Raw genomic sequence first — 14,554 nt, forward strand, 5'->3', positions numbered from 1 at the left:
TTAACAAAAAAATAACTTTTTGGACTGTAATATAATAGCAGTCAGTTTCCTTCACGAGTGTGCGTTTCAGCGCCTGCCCAGTGCCACCACTCACTCACTGGTGTCACAATACAGGGAGTGCAGAATTATTAGGCAAATGAGTATTTTGACCACATCATCCTCTTTATGCATGTTGTCTTACTCCAAGCTGTATAGGCTCGAAAGCCTACTACCAATTAAGCATATTAGGTGATGTGCATCTCTGTAATGAGAAGGGGTGTGGTATAATGACATCAACACCCTATATCAGGTGTGCATAATTATTAGGCAACTTCCTTTCCTTTGGCAAAATGGGTCAAAAGAAGGACTTGACAGGCTCAGAAAAGTCAAAAATAGTGAGATATCTTGCAGAGGGATGCAGCACTCTTAAAATTGCAAGGCTTCTGAAGCGTGATCATCGAACAATCAAGCGTTTCATTCAAAATAGTCAACAGGGTCACAAGAAGCGTGTGGAAAAACCAAGGCGCAAAATAACTGCCCATGAACTGAGAAAAGTCAAGCTTGCAGCTGCCAAGATGCCACTTGCCACCAGTTTCGCCATATTTCAGAGCTGCAACATCACTGGAGTGCCCAAAAGCACAAGGTGTGCAATACTCAGAGACATGGCCAAGGTAAGAAAGGCTGAAAGACGACCACCACTGAACAAGACACACAAGCTGAAACGTCAAGACTGGGCCAAGAAATATATCCAGACTGATTTTTCTAAGGTTTTATGGACTGATGAAATGAGAGAGTCTTGATGGGCCAGATGGATGGGCCCGTGGCTGGATTGGTAAAGGGCAGAGAGCTCCAGTCCGACTCAGACGCCAGCAAGGTGGAGGTGGAGTACTGGTTTGGGCTGGTATCATCAAAGATGAGCTTGTGGGGCCTTTTCGGGGTGAGGATGGAGTCAAGCTCAACTCCCAGTCCTACTGCCAGTTTCTGGAAGACACCTTCTTCTAGCAGTGGTACAGGAAGAAGTCTGCATCCTTCAAGAAAAACATGATTTTCATGCAGGACAATGCTCCATCACACGCGTCCAAGTACTCCACAGCGTGGCTGGCAAGAAAGGGTATAAAAGAAGAAAATCTAATGACATGGCCTCCTTGTTCACCTGATCTGAACCCCATTGAGAACCTGTGGTCCATCATCAAATGTGAGATTTACAAGGAGGGAAAACAGTACACCTCTCTGAACAGTGTCTGGGAGGCTGTGGTTGCTTCTGCACGCAATGTTGATGGTGAACAGATCAAAACACTGACAGAATCCATGGATGGCAGGCTTTTGAGTGTCCTTGCAAAGAAAGGTGGCTATATTTGTCACTGATTTGTTTTTGTTTTGTTTTTGAATGTCAGAAATGTATATTTGTGAATGTTGAGATGTTATATTGGTTTCACTGGTAAAAATAAATAATTGAAATGGGTATATATTTGTTTTTTGTTAAGTTGCCTAATAATTATGCACAGTAATAGTCACCTGCACACACAGATATCCCCCTAAAATAGCTAAAACTAAAAACAAACTAAAAACTACTTCCAAAAATATTCAGCTTTGATATTAATTAGTTTTTTGGGTTCATTGAGAACATGGTTGTTGTTCAATAATAAAATTAATCCTCAAAAATACAACTTGCCTAATAATTCTGCACTCCCTGTAGTTTGCATTTAAAAAACAAACAAAAACTTTTTGGACTGTAATATAATAGCAGTCAGTTTCCTTCACGAGTGTGCGTTTCAGGGCCTGCCCAGTGCCACCACTCACTCACTGGTGTCCCAATAGCTTGCATTTAAAAAAAAAAAAAAAACGTTTTTGACTGTAATATAATAGCAGTCAATGTCCTCCACGAGTGTGTTTCAGGGCCTGCCCAGTGCCACCACTCACTCACTGGTGTCACAATAGCTTGCATTTAAAAAAAACTAAACTTTTTTGACTGTAATATAATAGCAGTCAGTTTCCTTCAAACGTGTGCGTTTCAGGGCCTGCCAGGGCACAGTGTCACACCAGTGCAACTCATATCTGGTGTAACAGTAGTGTACATTTTTAAAAATAAATACAATTTTGACTGTAATAGATTGAATAGCAGTTAGTTGTCTGCCAGCGTGTGTGTCAGGCTCACAGTGTATACTGTGCCCACTTGCCCAGTGCCACCACTCATATCTGGTGTCACAATAGCTTGCATTTAAGAAAAAAAAAATGTTTGGACTGTAATATAATAGCAGTCAGTTTCCTTCACGAGTGTGCGTTTCAGGGCCTGCCCAGTGCCACCACCAGTGCCACCACCAGAAACAGCCTTATTAGCATTGCTTGCTGGACCTGCGGCAACGCTGGAAGAGGATTGTGAGGAAGAGGAGTCAGAGGAGGAATGTGGCTTTGAGGAGGAGGAGGAAGACCAACCACAACAGGCATCCCAGGGTGCTCGTTGTCACCTATCTGGTACCCGTGGTGTTGTACGTGGCTGGGGGGGAAGAACATACCTTCAGTGAGATCACTGAGGACGAGGAACGGGACATGAGTAGCTCGGCATCCAACCTTGTGCAAATGGGGTCTTTCATGCTGTCGTGCCTGTTGAGGGACCCTCGTATAAAAAGGCTGAAGGAGAACGACCTGTACTGGGTGTCCAGGCTACTAGACCCCCATTATAAGCAGAAAGTTCCTGAAATGTTACCGAATTACGGCAAGTCGGAAAGGATGCAGCAGTTCCAAAATCACTTAAAAAGTATGCTTTACACAGCGTATAAGGGTGATGTCACAGCACAATGGGAATCTAACAGGGGAAGAGGTGAAAGTAATCATCCTCCTCCCACAACCACGCCAGCAAGGACAGGACGCTTTACAGACGTGTTGTTGATGGAGGACATGCAGAGCTTTTTAAGTCCTACGCATTGCCACAGCCCTTCGGGGTCCACCCTCAAAGAACGACTCGACCGACAGGTAGCAGACTACCTCGCCTTAACTGCAGATATCGACACTCTGAGGAGCGATGAACCCCTTGACTACTGGGTGTGAAGGCTTGACCTGTGGCCTGAGCTATCCCAATTTGCAATAGAACTTCTGGCCTGCCCCGCTTCAAGTGTCCTGTCAGAAAGGACCTCTAGTGCAGCAGGTATTGTCACTGAGAAGAGAAGTCGCCTAGGTCAAAAAAGTCTAGATTACCTCACCTCTATTAAGATGAATGAGGGATGGATCCCAAAGGGACTGACAGTGGGCAATACATTCGACTAAAAAAGGCGTGATGAGGGGGACGTAACAGGGTGTCGCGGCTGCCGGCCCGCCGCGTGATATTTAAATCCCTAGCTTACCCCAGTACCTTGCCCTGTTGTGGTTTCCTGTTCCTGTTTCCTGAGAGTGCTTTATCATTGTGAATCTGATTTTCTGGTATCCTGATCTTGGCTTTTCCCTGGTTATTCTGAATTCTGGTTTCCCTGACTTGGCTTGTGTAAACGGTATTGTGTATTTTCTGGCTTCCTTGACCTCGGCTTTCCCTTTGACCATTCTCTGTCTCTAGCGTATTAGTCCGGCCATTCTAAGGTCCAGTTTATGCTCTGTCCTTTTATTTTCCTTTTCTTGCCTATGTATATGTTTATGGACTGTTTGCGGTTGTTTGCGGTGCATTAAACGGGGAGTTTGGTCTGTCACTGTGAAGCGGGCATAACCCTTACACTACCTGAGCGATACAACATCATACCTGATGTTTTAAAGCACGTTATTCCAAACAATTTAGGAATGTTAGGTGATGTATGCCCTTTATGGATTAAAACCAGACTCTGCATCAACTATGTAATTTTCCATGGGAGTTTTGCCATGGATCCCCCTCCGGCATGCCACAGTCCAGGTGTTAGTCCCCTTGAAACAACTTTTCCATCACTATTGTGGCCAGAAAGAGTCCCTGTGGGTTTTAAAATTTACCTGCCCATTTAAGTCTATGGCGGTTCACCCGGTTCACCCGTTCGCGAACATTTGCGGAAGTTTGCATTCGCCGTTCGCGAACCGAAAATGTTATGTTCGCGACATCACTAGTAATAGGGTCTGTAGCATGTGTAGGGGTAATATGAGTTATAGTGGGTAATAGGGGTTGTAGTATGTGTAGGGGGTAATAGGGGCTGTAGAATGTGTAGGGGTAATGGGGGTTGTAGTAAGTGTAGGAAGTGATAGGGTCTGTATTATATGTAGGGGTGATAGGAGTTGTATTATGTGTAGGAGGTGATAGGGGTTGTATTGTGTGTAGGAGATATTAAAGGTTGTATTATGTGTAGGGGTAATGGGGGTTGCAGTATGTAGTAGTAGTGGGTGTAGGGGGTTGGTGGATAAATGGTAATGAATGGATAGCTGTTAGGGCACCTCCTATAACCTCCGATCCAGTACCAGCACTTTATTTAGTCTACTTCAATACAAAAAGAAAGCAGCACTTCTCCTACAGAGCGCCGCAATTGTGGAACGACCTCCCGCACACTTTCAAATCTTACCCAAACCAAAAGTCCTTTAAGAGATCCCTCTCTACACATCTCAATAGTATGCACCTGTCATGGTTGATTCTATATTTCCTACCTGTTCTATGTTCAATTTTGTATATATTGTGTATTAATATTGTTTTGGAATTTTATTGTACCCTAATGTATCAATGCAATGTTTTGTGGACCCAGGACATATTTGAAAACGAGAGAAATCTCAATGTATCTTTACTGGTAAAATATTTTATAAATAAATAAATAATATACCTTAAAACTTTTTAATTAAAAACAAAAAAGTTAAATAATGAATCCCCCTCCCTGAGCCTTACCTTTGTCCAGGGAGGGGAAATCCTTATCCCTGGTGGATGCAGACAGTTAAACCTCCTCTTCGGCATGCGAGTGTTCTGAAGAGCTCCCTCCCTGGCCGGCCATGGAATTACGGGGGCATGCTGCCTGTTTCACTGATACAGGTGATGCATCACCGCACGGGGCTGCTCAGTTACAGGCAGCCTGCATGCTGTGCTCAGCTCATGGCAGAGGCTCCAGAGGCAGATTTTTTTTTTCCAACCAAAAGCACTAGACAGGCACAGTGAGAGGCAGCCTGGTGGGTCTTTGACAATGCTCCTTGGCTTTTTTTCAGTGTGCTACAAAACAGAAAACAGAAAGTACAGCATGGCCTACAAAGGGGGAACTTCTGTAACAGCAGGGGCCCGCAGAAGTTCGTGCGGGTCCCTTACTGAGTGCAGGCTGGCTGGGGAGCTTGTTGGACCCCCCCAAAGCCTCGGGCCCTCGGTCCATGACCGATATGCCCGAGTGCTCAGTCCGCCCCTGGTACTGTTCTTTAATCCGTACTATGTATACATTTTGGTCTCTATGGCAGCATTCCTGTAAAATGCATGTTTTCGCTGTGCCTACAATTCCCTTTTTGTCTTTACTATGTAAGTTTGGAGACCAGACCAGATTTCTTGAACACCACACCCACCTTCCAGCTTCAGAGGCCCCACTGGAGGTGATCACAGGGAGGTATATATTTGAGGAGGTTCTGCATAATAATATCACTTTTATTATAATTTTCATACGGCAGATATATGACAAGCATCGTAAGTATATATATAAAAGCTATCAATTTATTTTTTTAGTTTTGACACTGCATTTGTTTTTTAAATTTTGTTAAAATTGTTGATCATATTAATTTTGCTGTATATATATTCAAAATGCTCTTACAGCAGATTATAAAAAAGACACCTTGGCTTATTTAGCACCAGCACTATTTAATTTGTCTCCCAGGTTGGAATTAGTTTAGGACCCACCGATATAGGGGTACTGTGAAGTAGTGGTGGGCTTAACACAATATGGTCATAAGGTGGAACTCAATCCCTATATTTGTTTGCTGAGTTAGGTGATTTTCAGTAGCCCTATCAAATTTTAAATTGTATTTCTATGTGTGCACTGTTCATTAATCTGTATTATATATACATTTTGGTCTCTACAGCAGCACAATTCTTTTGTCGACTGTGCCCCCAATTCCCTTTTTGTCTTTACTACTTAAATTACAGTGAAAATAATAGAAAATAGGGGACACTAAAATATCGAAAGTTAATTATGATTCTAGCTGTGCCCACTCCTCTCTTTCTGATAGCAATATAATAAAGTAATCACTTTTTTAAAATTAATCTATATAAATATAAACTCATAAGAAGAACAGTCAAATAATCAATATCATTATAAACACATCCCATTGATATTTTATTGCAACATCAATAGAATTGTATTATTTTAAAATGCTACTACTGACAGTTCACACTGATTTCACCTTTACACTGTAAATATCAACAAATGTATTTTATTCCCTACTGTACAAACAAGATGCCCCCATCCACTGTATCTAGGATTGCAATACCAGAAACCATCAATTTCAGCTGGGATTTGATTATCCATTCTCAAGTGTCATCGTCATCACCAACATCCACATTTCACTTTCATTATCATCCAGTTTACTTTGCTGACTTCCTTACAAGTTCTCTTTTGTTTCCTTTACCAGTGTTTGATGTGGGGCTGGATGATTTATCATATATAATTGTACATTTGTATTATGTTTGTTTTGTTAACATTTTATATATTTAAAAACAAAATCAACCTCAGGTATCATTGTATTTCTCTCTTATACCCATTTATACATTTTAAAGTAAAAGAATAAATAACAGTCAACTGAGTGACCCCCTGGACAGCTGGGGAAGGGGGAGCATGACCGCTGCCCATGGATAGTGGTCTGGAATTATAAGTATACAAAGTTGCAAGGAAAGAGGAGGGGGTGGGGATTTACCAGTCAGCAGGAGAAGTACAGGGATCCTCACTGACTTTCCTGGTCGCCCTCCCTGTTTTTGGGGGACGTGGTGTGGTTGTCTTGTGTGTTTGTTTGGTCACAGCTTGCAGGATTCCTGGTCAACGCAGCTGCAGGAAGGAGTAAGACACTGAAGCGGTTTGGGGAGACGATGAGGCTGATGGTAAGTGCTGGCTGTTAGGGAGACAAGGTGGAGTGGAACTGTCTGTTGGGCTAACCACCCAACACCTAACAGTTTTTACAATGTTTATGGTTAAATAAAGCTATGGTGGTTTAATGGTCAGTGGTCATGTATTATCAGAATAATTGTGCATGTTCAGAAAAAACATAATAAACAAGGCCAAAGATGGGGTGGCTCATAAATGTATTCAGAACCCCTAATATATATATTTTTTACCCCTTTAATGAAAATGTCAAGCAATGCATTATTTCTTTATTAAAAAATAATGTTTATAATGAGCTTACCACTAGGGATGTGCATGGGCCAAAAATTCGGTTCGGTTCAGTTCGGAAATTTGGGTAAGTAAAAAAAAAATCAGCACTTTGGCAATTTGGTTAGGCTCGGCACTTCCCGAAATTCGGAACTTTGGCAATTCGGGACTCTGGAATTCAGAACATCTGTAGGGCTCCCTAACCCTACCCCTACCCTTTTTTTGTCATGTGTATTTTAATTTATATATTGTTTTTAAATAAAACTCAACACATATCTTTGGAAGCACACGTGATATTGGAAGTAATTTTGAGTGTGAGACATCCTGTTATTTATAACAAGGTTTTTTGTTCTTTTTTGTGGATACTTCATAATGTGACCGTGGCATAATATTGACATTAGTTGTGTGCTTTATACTAATTATAGATAGACATTATTGACATTATTGCTGTGTTTCACAACCTGAAGTTAGAATTTTATTGATGTTAACTCTGTTCACCCATCTAATTTCCCAGACAGATTCTGAAAAATTATTTAATTTGTCTCACATTCCTACCAAGTATTGCCCGTCGCAGTTTGGCAGCCTCTTTCTTTTAATCCCCTGCACTGCCTGTCTCTATCACTAACAATATGCACAAATCCATTCCATCTCAGTGGATTAAGACATATTTATAGATGTATGACTGTTTCCGCACATGTGCCAATATTCTAAATAAGCACGTATGAAACTAATATATTTTTGTCAAACACCCAGGCACATGAGAGTGGATTGATCACTATAGCAGTGCCATTTCAATTCCAATCAGATTTTAAAGACCTCTGGAATTCTTAGGTGCATTTCTCAGTTATTGGATTCTTCAAAGCACTGACTCCTTGTTCCGGTGTCCCTGGTTTATAATCCCCTGACTCAATTTCCAGTATTCGACAATTCAGAACTTCAGCAATTCGGGACTTTGGCAATTCGGAACTTCGGAACTCAGAACATCTGTAGGGCTCCCTATTCCTAACCCTAACCACCACAACCACTTACACATATATAGGGCCCGCAGTGCCAAGATTGCCACCACAACCACTTACACTTCTGTAGGGCTCCCAGTGCCAAGATTGCCACCACAACCATTTACACATCTATAGGTCTCCCAGTGCCAGGAATTAGCTTATTTGTCAAGATTCCTGTCATCATTCACATAATTTTCCCTCCCTCTCTTGTTTTGACATGTCATGATTTCCTTTTATTCCAGAAGTTTGGTCCTTAAGGGGTTAAACACTATAGTGTTAGAAATACAAACATGTATTCCTAATGCTATAGTGTCCTACTGCATCTTTAGATTCATGACCCTCCTTTTCACCTGTAAAAATAAAGAAAAGAGGTTTCACTTACCTTTTTTTCCCAGTACAGAGATCTTGGTGCTGCTGCCCTCTCTACCTAGCATGATATCATTGTGAAGACATCACTTTCACGATAGATGTCCAAACCAATGCTCCCTATAGGGGACCATTGGGGACGAGATGGTGTGTTTGGCGAATGCCTTTCTTATCGGAAACCATTGAATTCAATGCTTTTTCGTGAGTTGTTGCTGCAGAAATGCCCAGAAGACAGACATTATTGGTGTGTTTAAACGGAGCAAGATTAAGCTTACCCAGGGCCCTATGACTGATTGGGGAACTTTTCTAGTGCCCTAGGTTCTGTTCTTGTTAATGGCAGAGTGAGTGTCATGTGTGGTGGGTGTGTGGGTGGTTGGGGGCTGTATGCGAGAATGTGTAGTGTTTTGTATGTGGAGGAGGCTGAGAGCTGTATGTGTGTGGATATATTTGTGCCTGTTGAGTGATGTGTGTGGTGGCTAAATTTCATTTGTGGAGTGGAGTCTGCGTGTTGTGTGTTTAGTGTCTGAGTGGAGCCACAGTCTGACTTTCCCAGTCTTTGCACATGTATGTATATATACATACACACACTGAACATACATTTACAGATAAACACACATGCACGGAACAGGGCATAATCCTATTGCAGCTCTTTACTGGCTCTTTACTGGCTGACCGGACTGCTTACTGGATCAGCTGCTTCATTCTCGGCCATTCTCTTTTTTTTGTTAATGTGGCTGTCTTGGATGCCGGTTATGACATCACATATCCCAGCAGTCTTCTACAAGAGACAGTGCACAATAAGAAAAGCGATCAACTGGTCCTGTTCCTCGCACCTCCCTATACCAGTCTCCACCCTTCCACCCAGCATTGAAAGGTATCCTGCCAATAAATGCATTTCAAGAAGTTTTCTCGAGTGTTTACAAGTTATAACAGCCAGCCATATGTAAAAGTGACCCACCAAGAATCTTCCTGTTTTATGATGGGCCAGTATGGCCCTGCATGTATGGCACCTTTGTCATCCGCAAATAATTGCATGGCTCTTCATTCAGGGGGAGGTATTAAAAGAAACAGGCATACTGGGCCTGTGGGAGAGATCTATTCATCTTGCTAACTTGCCCAGAAATGTTGCTGCGGTTGGGCCCCTCAATGCCACAGGCAGTCCATGACTGAAGTTCCTGGCTGGTCAGTCTGCACCTGGTCCCCTCACAGGGCTGGAGCTTTGGACTTAGATAGAGACCCACAAGCCTGCTGTCTGACTCCTTGACAAGCAGAAAGGCTGCTGTCTTATGGGTAATCCGGCTTTCTTTTTAAACCTGTAAGGTTAACATTACATTGAAAGGTTAAAACTACAGGGCTACTGCACCCACACCACTTCAGTGAGATGAAGACATCTGAGTGCATTTAGTGGACCTCTAATATTTATAACAGTTCACAGACCTTAGCCACTTATTATGTCAAAATTACAGTCTGTGTTAAGTCCTGACTGCTTTCGCTTATTCTCATGATGCATTCATCCATGCTAAACAAAGAATACAACAAAAAAAACTACAAGGTGGCCCTCTCAAGCCTTTTTTCAAGACATCTCAGTACTTACTTGACATAAGTCCAAGTGGTACAAATATTCATTTGCACAAGCATCCAGCAATCAGGGTACTGATGTTAATGTAAAAGTCGATAGGATTCTAAAAACCAAAGAGGCAGACACTTTAATTGTGAGCTATAGTTAATGCCAGATAAATAGTGAGTGTTTTACATGGAACAGTTATCAATTTATAAAGAGAAAATGCATGGAGTGATTTTATATGATAATGCACTGCTTGTAGCAATCAATAGTCTGCCTTACATAAATGACAGCCATCTTTCAAACTCAATAACATTGTTTGTCATAAAATCTAACATATGTGCTTAGTAAAGTCTTTTTTATATATTATTTAGATTACTTTATATGTCCTAAATGATAGGTGTCGATTCTATTCCCGCCGAAATTGAGTCTTTTCTTATTTGTGAATATCCACCAATCCACATTCATTCCAAAAAGTAGCACCACACTTAATAATTCTGAATGCATAACTTTAAATAACAGTGAAACAAGATCCTGTGTGAATACGCCTCAGCCCCAATGGCAGCCATTTACACAGCACTATTTACCTCCTCTACTTAATGCACAACTAATTAACTAGTAACGCTCATGCATTGTACAATAAGATACAGGTGACAACACCCACTCGCCATTGACAACTGAAGAAAATCAGAGTTTACAAGTAGAAATGCATTGCTGAATGTCAGTATTTGAGAAAGGTGGTACTTACAAGGCAATTTACTAATGTGAGAATTCATGATCTATACACCAAAACTGTTTCATTAAGCTAAAGTTGTTTTGGTGACAATAGTGTCCCTTTAAACCACATTGACACAATTTAATGTGAAAAGTGTACAACTCAACAGAAAATTAGACAGAGGGTAAGTATTTGTTCACAATACCAATATTTTTTAACCAATACTCCAAAAACTGGCATGTCCACCCTTCATAGCATCATTTTTGGGAGCTCCGAACATGGATGGTGGCTGGGAGGGACACTAGGCTACCCCCTTAAATATTATAACTTGGGACCCCATCCACCGCTAATGAGTGAGGACCCGGACAGTACACTGGGGGCTCTCCTCTCAATATTGTACGATTGACCACTGGTGGGCCGGGATGGACATTAGGATGTCCTATCCTTTTCCTTTATTAACTAGCCGCCACCTGCTGGCCACAGGTGTTGTCATGGTGGTGGACTGTCACTATTTTTTTTTTATTGTTTATTGGTTTAGCTTATACAGACAGTGATATCATGGTTGCATTAAAGTACTTTTTATATATTGTAAAAGTGCAAACCGAAGGCTACTTTTGGCAACCGAGTGTAAGGCAGTAACCAAAAAAAAAATAAAAATGAAAAATGTAACAAAGATACATAACATGACCTATAAATTGACATTTTTTTTAGGTAGCACCATACTGGAACTATAGCCTAAACCCAAGTCAGCATGTGGTTTAACCGCAAGGAGTGGGGGAAGGGGAGACAAAAAAAATTTAACCAAGCTTTATCAAATTTGGACCTCTTGGCAATTAAATCTATGCACATATGATCATAGAGAAGGTTGAGCTGTATTTTCTCCAAGATGCTGGGAAATAATGGGTGAACAGTTTGTTTCCTAATTAGTGCTATAAGTTTTTTTGCTAGTGCTAGTGTTTTTTGTTACGGAAAAGACAGAGGTAGTAGCAACCATAAGTAACAGGAGGGAGTGAAGAGCAGAGAACTGATAAAGAATGCTGAACATAAATTAAATCCTCTCTCCAAAATTGTTGATCACCCAACAACTAAATATGCAACATCGTCCCCTTTCCTTCTACACACCTCCAGCATGTGGAAAGGATGGAATTATTTATGTTGGACAGTGAATAGTTTTAAACACTAAGCAAATATGCCCCCATCTGCCGTGTATCCAATGGGGCATAGGGAGGTTTAAAACATATAATCTTTCTCTATTTTGGGCGAATGTTGTTTAGTAAATAACCATATTTTTTATTTTATTTTTAGTGTGTGTGCTATTCATTAATTTGAATTTTGTTTATGTTTCATATAAAAAAAAAATGGAAGTAACAATGTTGTATGTGCATCACAATATTGTTTAATTAACAAGGAACATAAAGTAGCTTTGAGGTTCATCAGGAACCAGAAAAATATGGGAAAATAGTGAAAAAGTGAAAAAGAAAAAAAGGAAGAGTGAAATAGAAAAGTTAGGTAGGGGTAGTGTAGAAATAGCAAAGGAAGAATGGATACTTGGAACATAAGCTATGCTGGTGTTATCGTGACATTTTGTAGAACATGGTTGATAGATCATTATTTCATTTAAAAAAAAGATTAAATAAGGGTTGTACTGTATTAAACTATAGCCCTGCATATGGATTATTTTATAGAATTCCTATATCAACTGCTGATCTGTTAATCCTAAAATAGAACATGTTGATGTATGAACCTGCTTACATATAAACCCAGAGCTAGACAAATCCCAGGAATCCGGTAGCCATTTAGGTTTTCCATGCTGCAGTGGTAATCGGATGCATATTTACATTTTTGCAAGCTTGATCCTGTACAATGTAGACTGCGGTGTTCAATCTACGTTCTACTGATTAGTTCTCAAAAGTATGCATTTGATAAATGCTCCAGATTAAAACAGCTACATGGCAACATTAGAGGATGCTTGTAAATGTTATTTTCTTTCCTGTGGTGTTATTCACTAAACATTGAATTGTGACGAATTGAAAGTGGAAGGGTTATTCAATAAGTGTGATTTTTAGGGGAATGCAAAGTGAACTTAGCACAAATCTCAAATTGTAGGCCAAAAAAGCCAAATAAGAAGATTCCCCAAGTCTGCTACGTTTTTGTTTTTTAAAAAAATAACCCTGATTATCTTCTCTTGATGAAGTTTAGCCAATAAGCAAAGTTTATCACTTCAAGGATGCACAAGCATCTTAGATCCTAAATGGTAGTAAGTTAGGCATAAGAACACATAAGAAGGTTTTCGTAGACACCAAAGAGGTTTTAGACAACAAACAGGTAACAATGTTCAAAGTCAATCAGCAGTTGCTAAGGTCAGTAATATATTGTCACGTACAGGGCCCGCCTTAAGGGGTGTGCGAGCTGTGCGGCCGAACAGGGCGCCGTGGAGCAGGGGGCGCCCTGCGGGCGACACAGCTCACACATGATGATGGCTGGCTACCCGGGTGGAGGATCACATCATTCTCCACCCGGGCTTAGAAGAAAGAAAAATTGCGATGGAGGTGGGGCTTACCTTGCTGCAGGAGCGGGGCTAAAATGATGGTGGGGGCGGGGCTAAAAGTGCCGGCTGCATGGGAAGCAGAAAGGAGTCCCTGCATCCCCAACAACCAGACCCCAGGAGCTGCCTGCACTGCCTTCACTCCTCCCAGACCATAAAGGACAGAGGTAAACATGTATGACTGTCTGTGAGTGTGTGTGAGTATGTGCAACTGTCTGCCTGTGTGTGTGTGAGTACCTGTGTGTATGGCTGTCTGTGTGTGTGTGTGTGTGACTGTCTGCCTGTGTGTGTGGCTGTCTATGTGTGTGTGTGTGACTGTCTGCCTGTGTGAGTGTGTGAGTACCTGTGTGTGTGTGTGTGTGTGTGTGTGTGTGTGTGACTGTCTGCCTGTGTGTGTGTGTTTGACTGTCTGCCTGTGTGTGTGCCTGTGTGACTGTCTACTGTGTGTATGGCTGTCTGCCTGTGTGTGTGTGTGACTGTGTATGTGTGTCTGTCTCTGTGTGTGTGTGTGACTGTCTGCCTGTGTGTCTGTGCGTGTGTGACTGTCTGCCTGTGTGTGTGTGTGTGTGTGGCTGTCTGCCTTTGTGTGTGTGTGTACCTATGTGTGTGGCTGTCTGCCTGTGTGTGTGTGTGACTGTCTGCCTGCGTGTGTGTGTGTGTGTGTGACTGTCTGCCTCTGTGTATGTGACTGTCTGCATGTAACTGTGTGTGTGTGCATGACTGTATGTATGTGACTGTCTGTACCTGTGTGTGTTTGTCATTGTCTGCCTGTAACTGTGTGTGTTACTGTCTGATTGTAATTGTGTGTGCGTGTGACTGTCTGCCTGTAACTGTGTGTGTGACTGTATGTAACCATGTGTTACTGTCTGCCTGTGACTGTGCGAGTGTGTTTATCTGCCTGTAACTTTTTATGTGTGTAACTGCCTGTACCTATGTGTTTCTGCCTGACCCTGTGTATTTGACAGTGAATATGTATAACTGTGTGCATATGACTGTGGGACTGTGTGCATTTGACTCTGCAGTCTGACACATCTGGCATGCACTTCTGTTGGCTGCAGACCATAAGTAGCTGTCTTCCTAGCTCCGGCCAATCAGAGCACTGCCGCAGATTACCACAGGACACGGCAAGTC

Source organism: Pelobates fuscus, chromosome 3, assembly GCF_036172605.1.
Source record: "Pelobates fuscus isolate aPelFus1 chromosome 3, aPelFus1.pri, whole genome shotgun sequence".
NCBI lineage: Eukaryota > Metazoa > Chordata > Amphibia > Anura > Pelobatidae > Pelobates > Pelobates fuscus.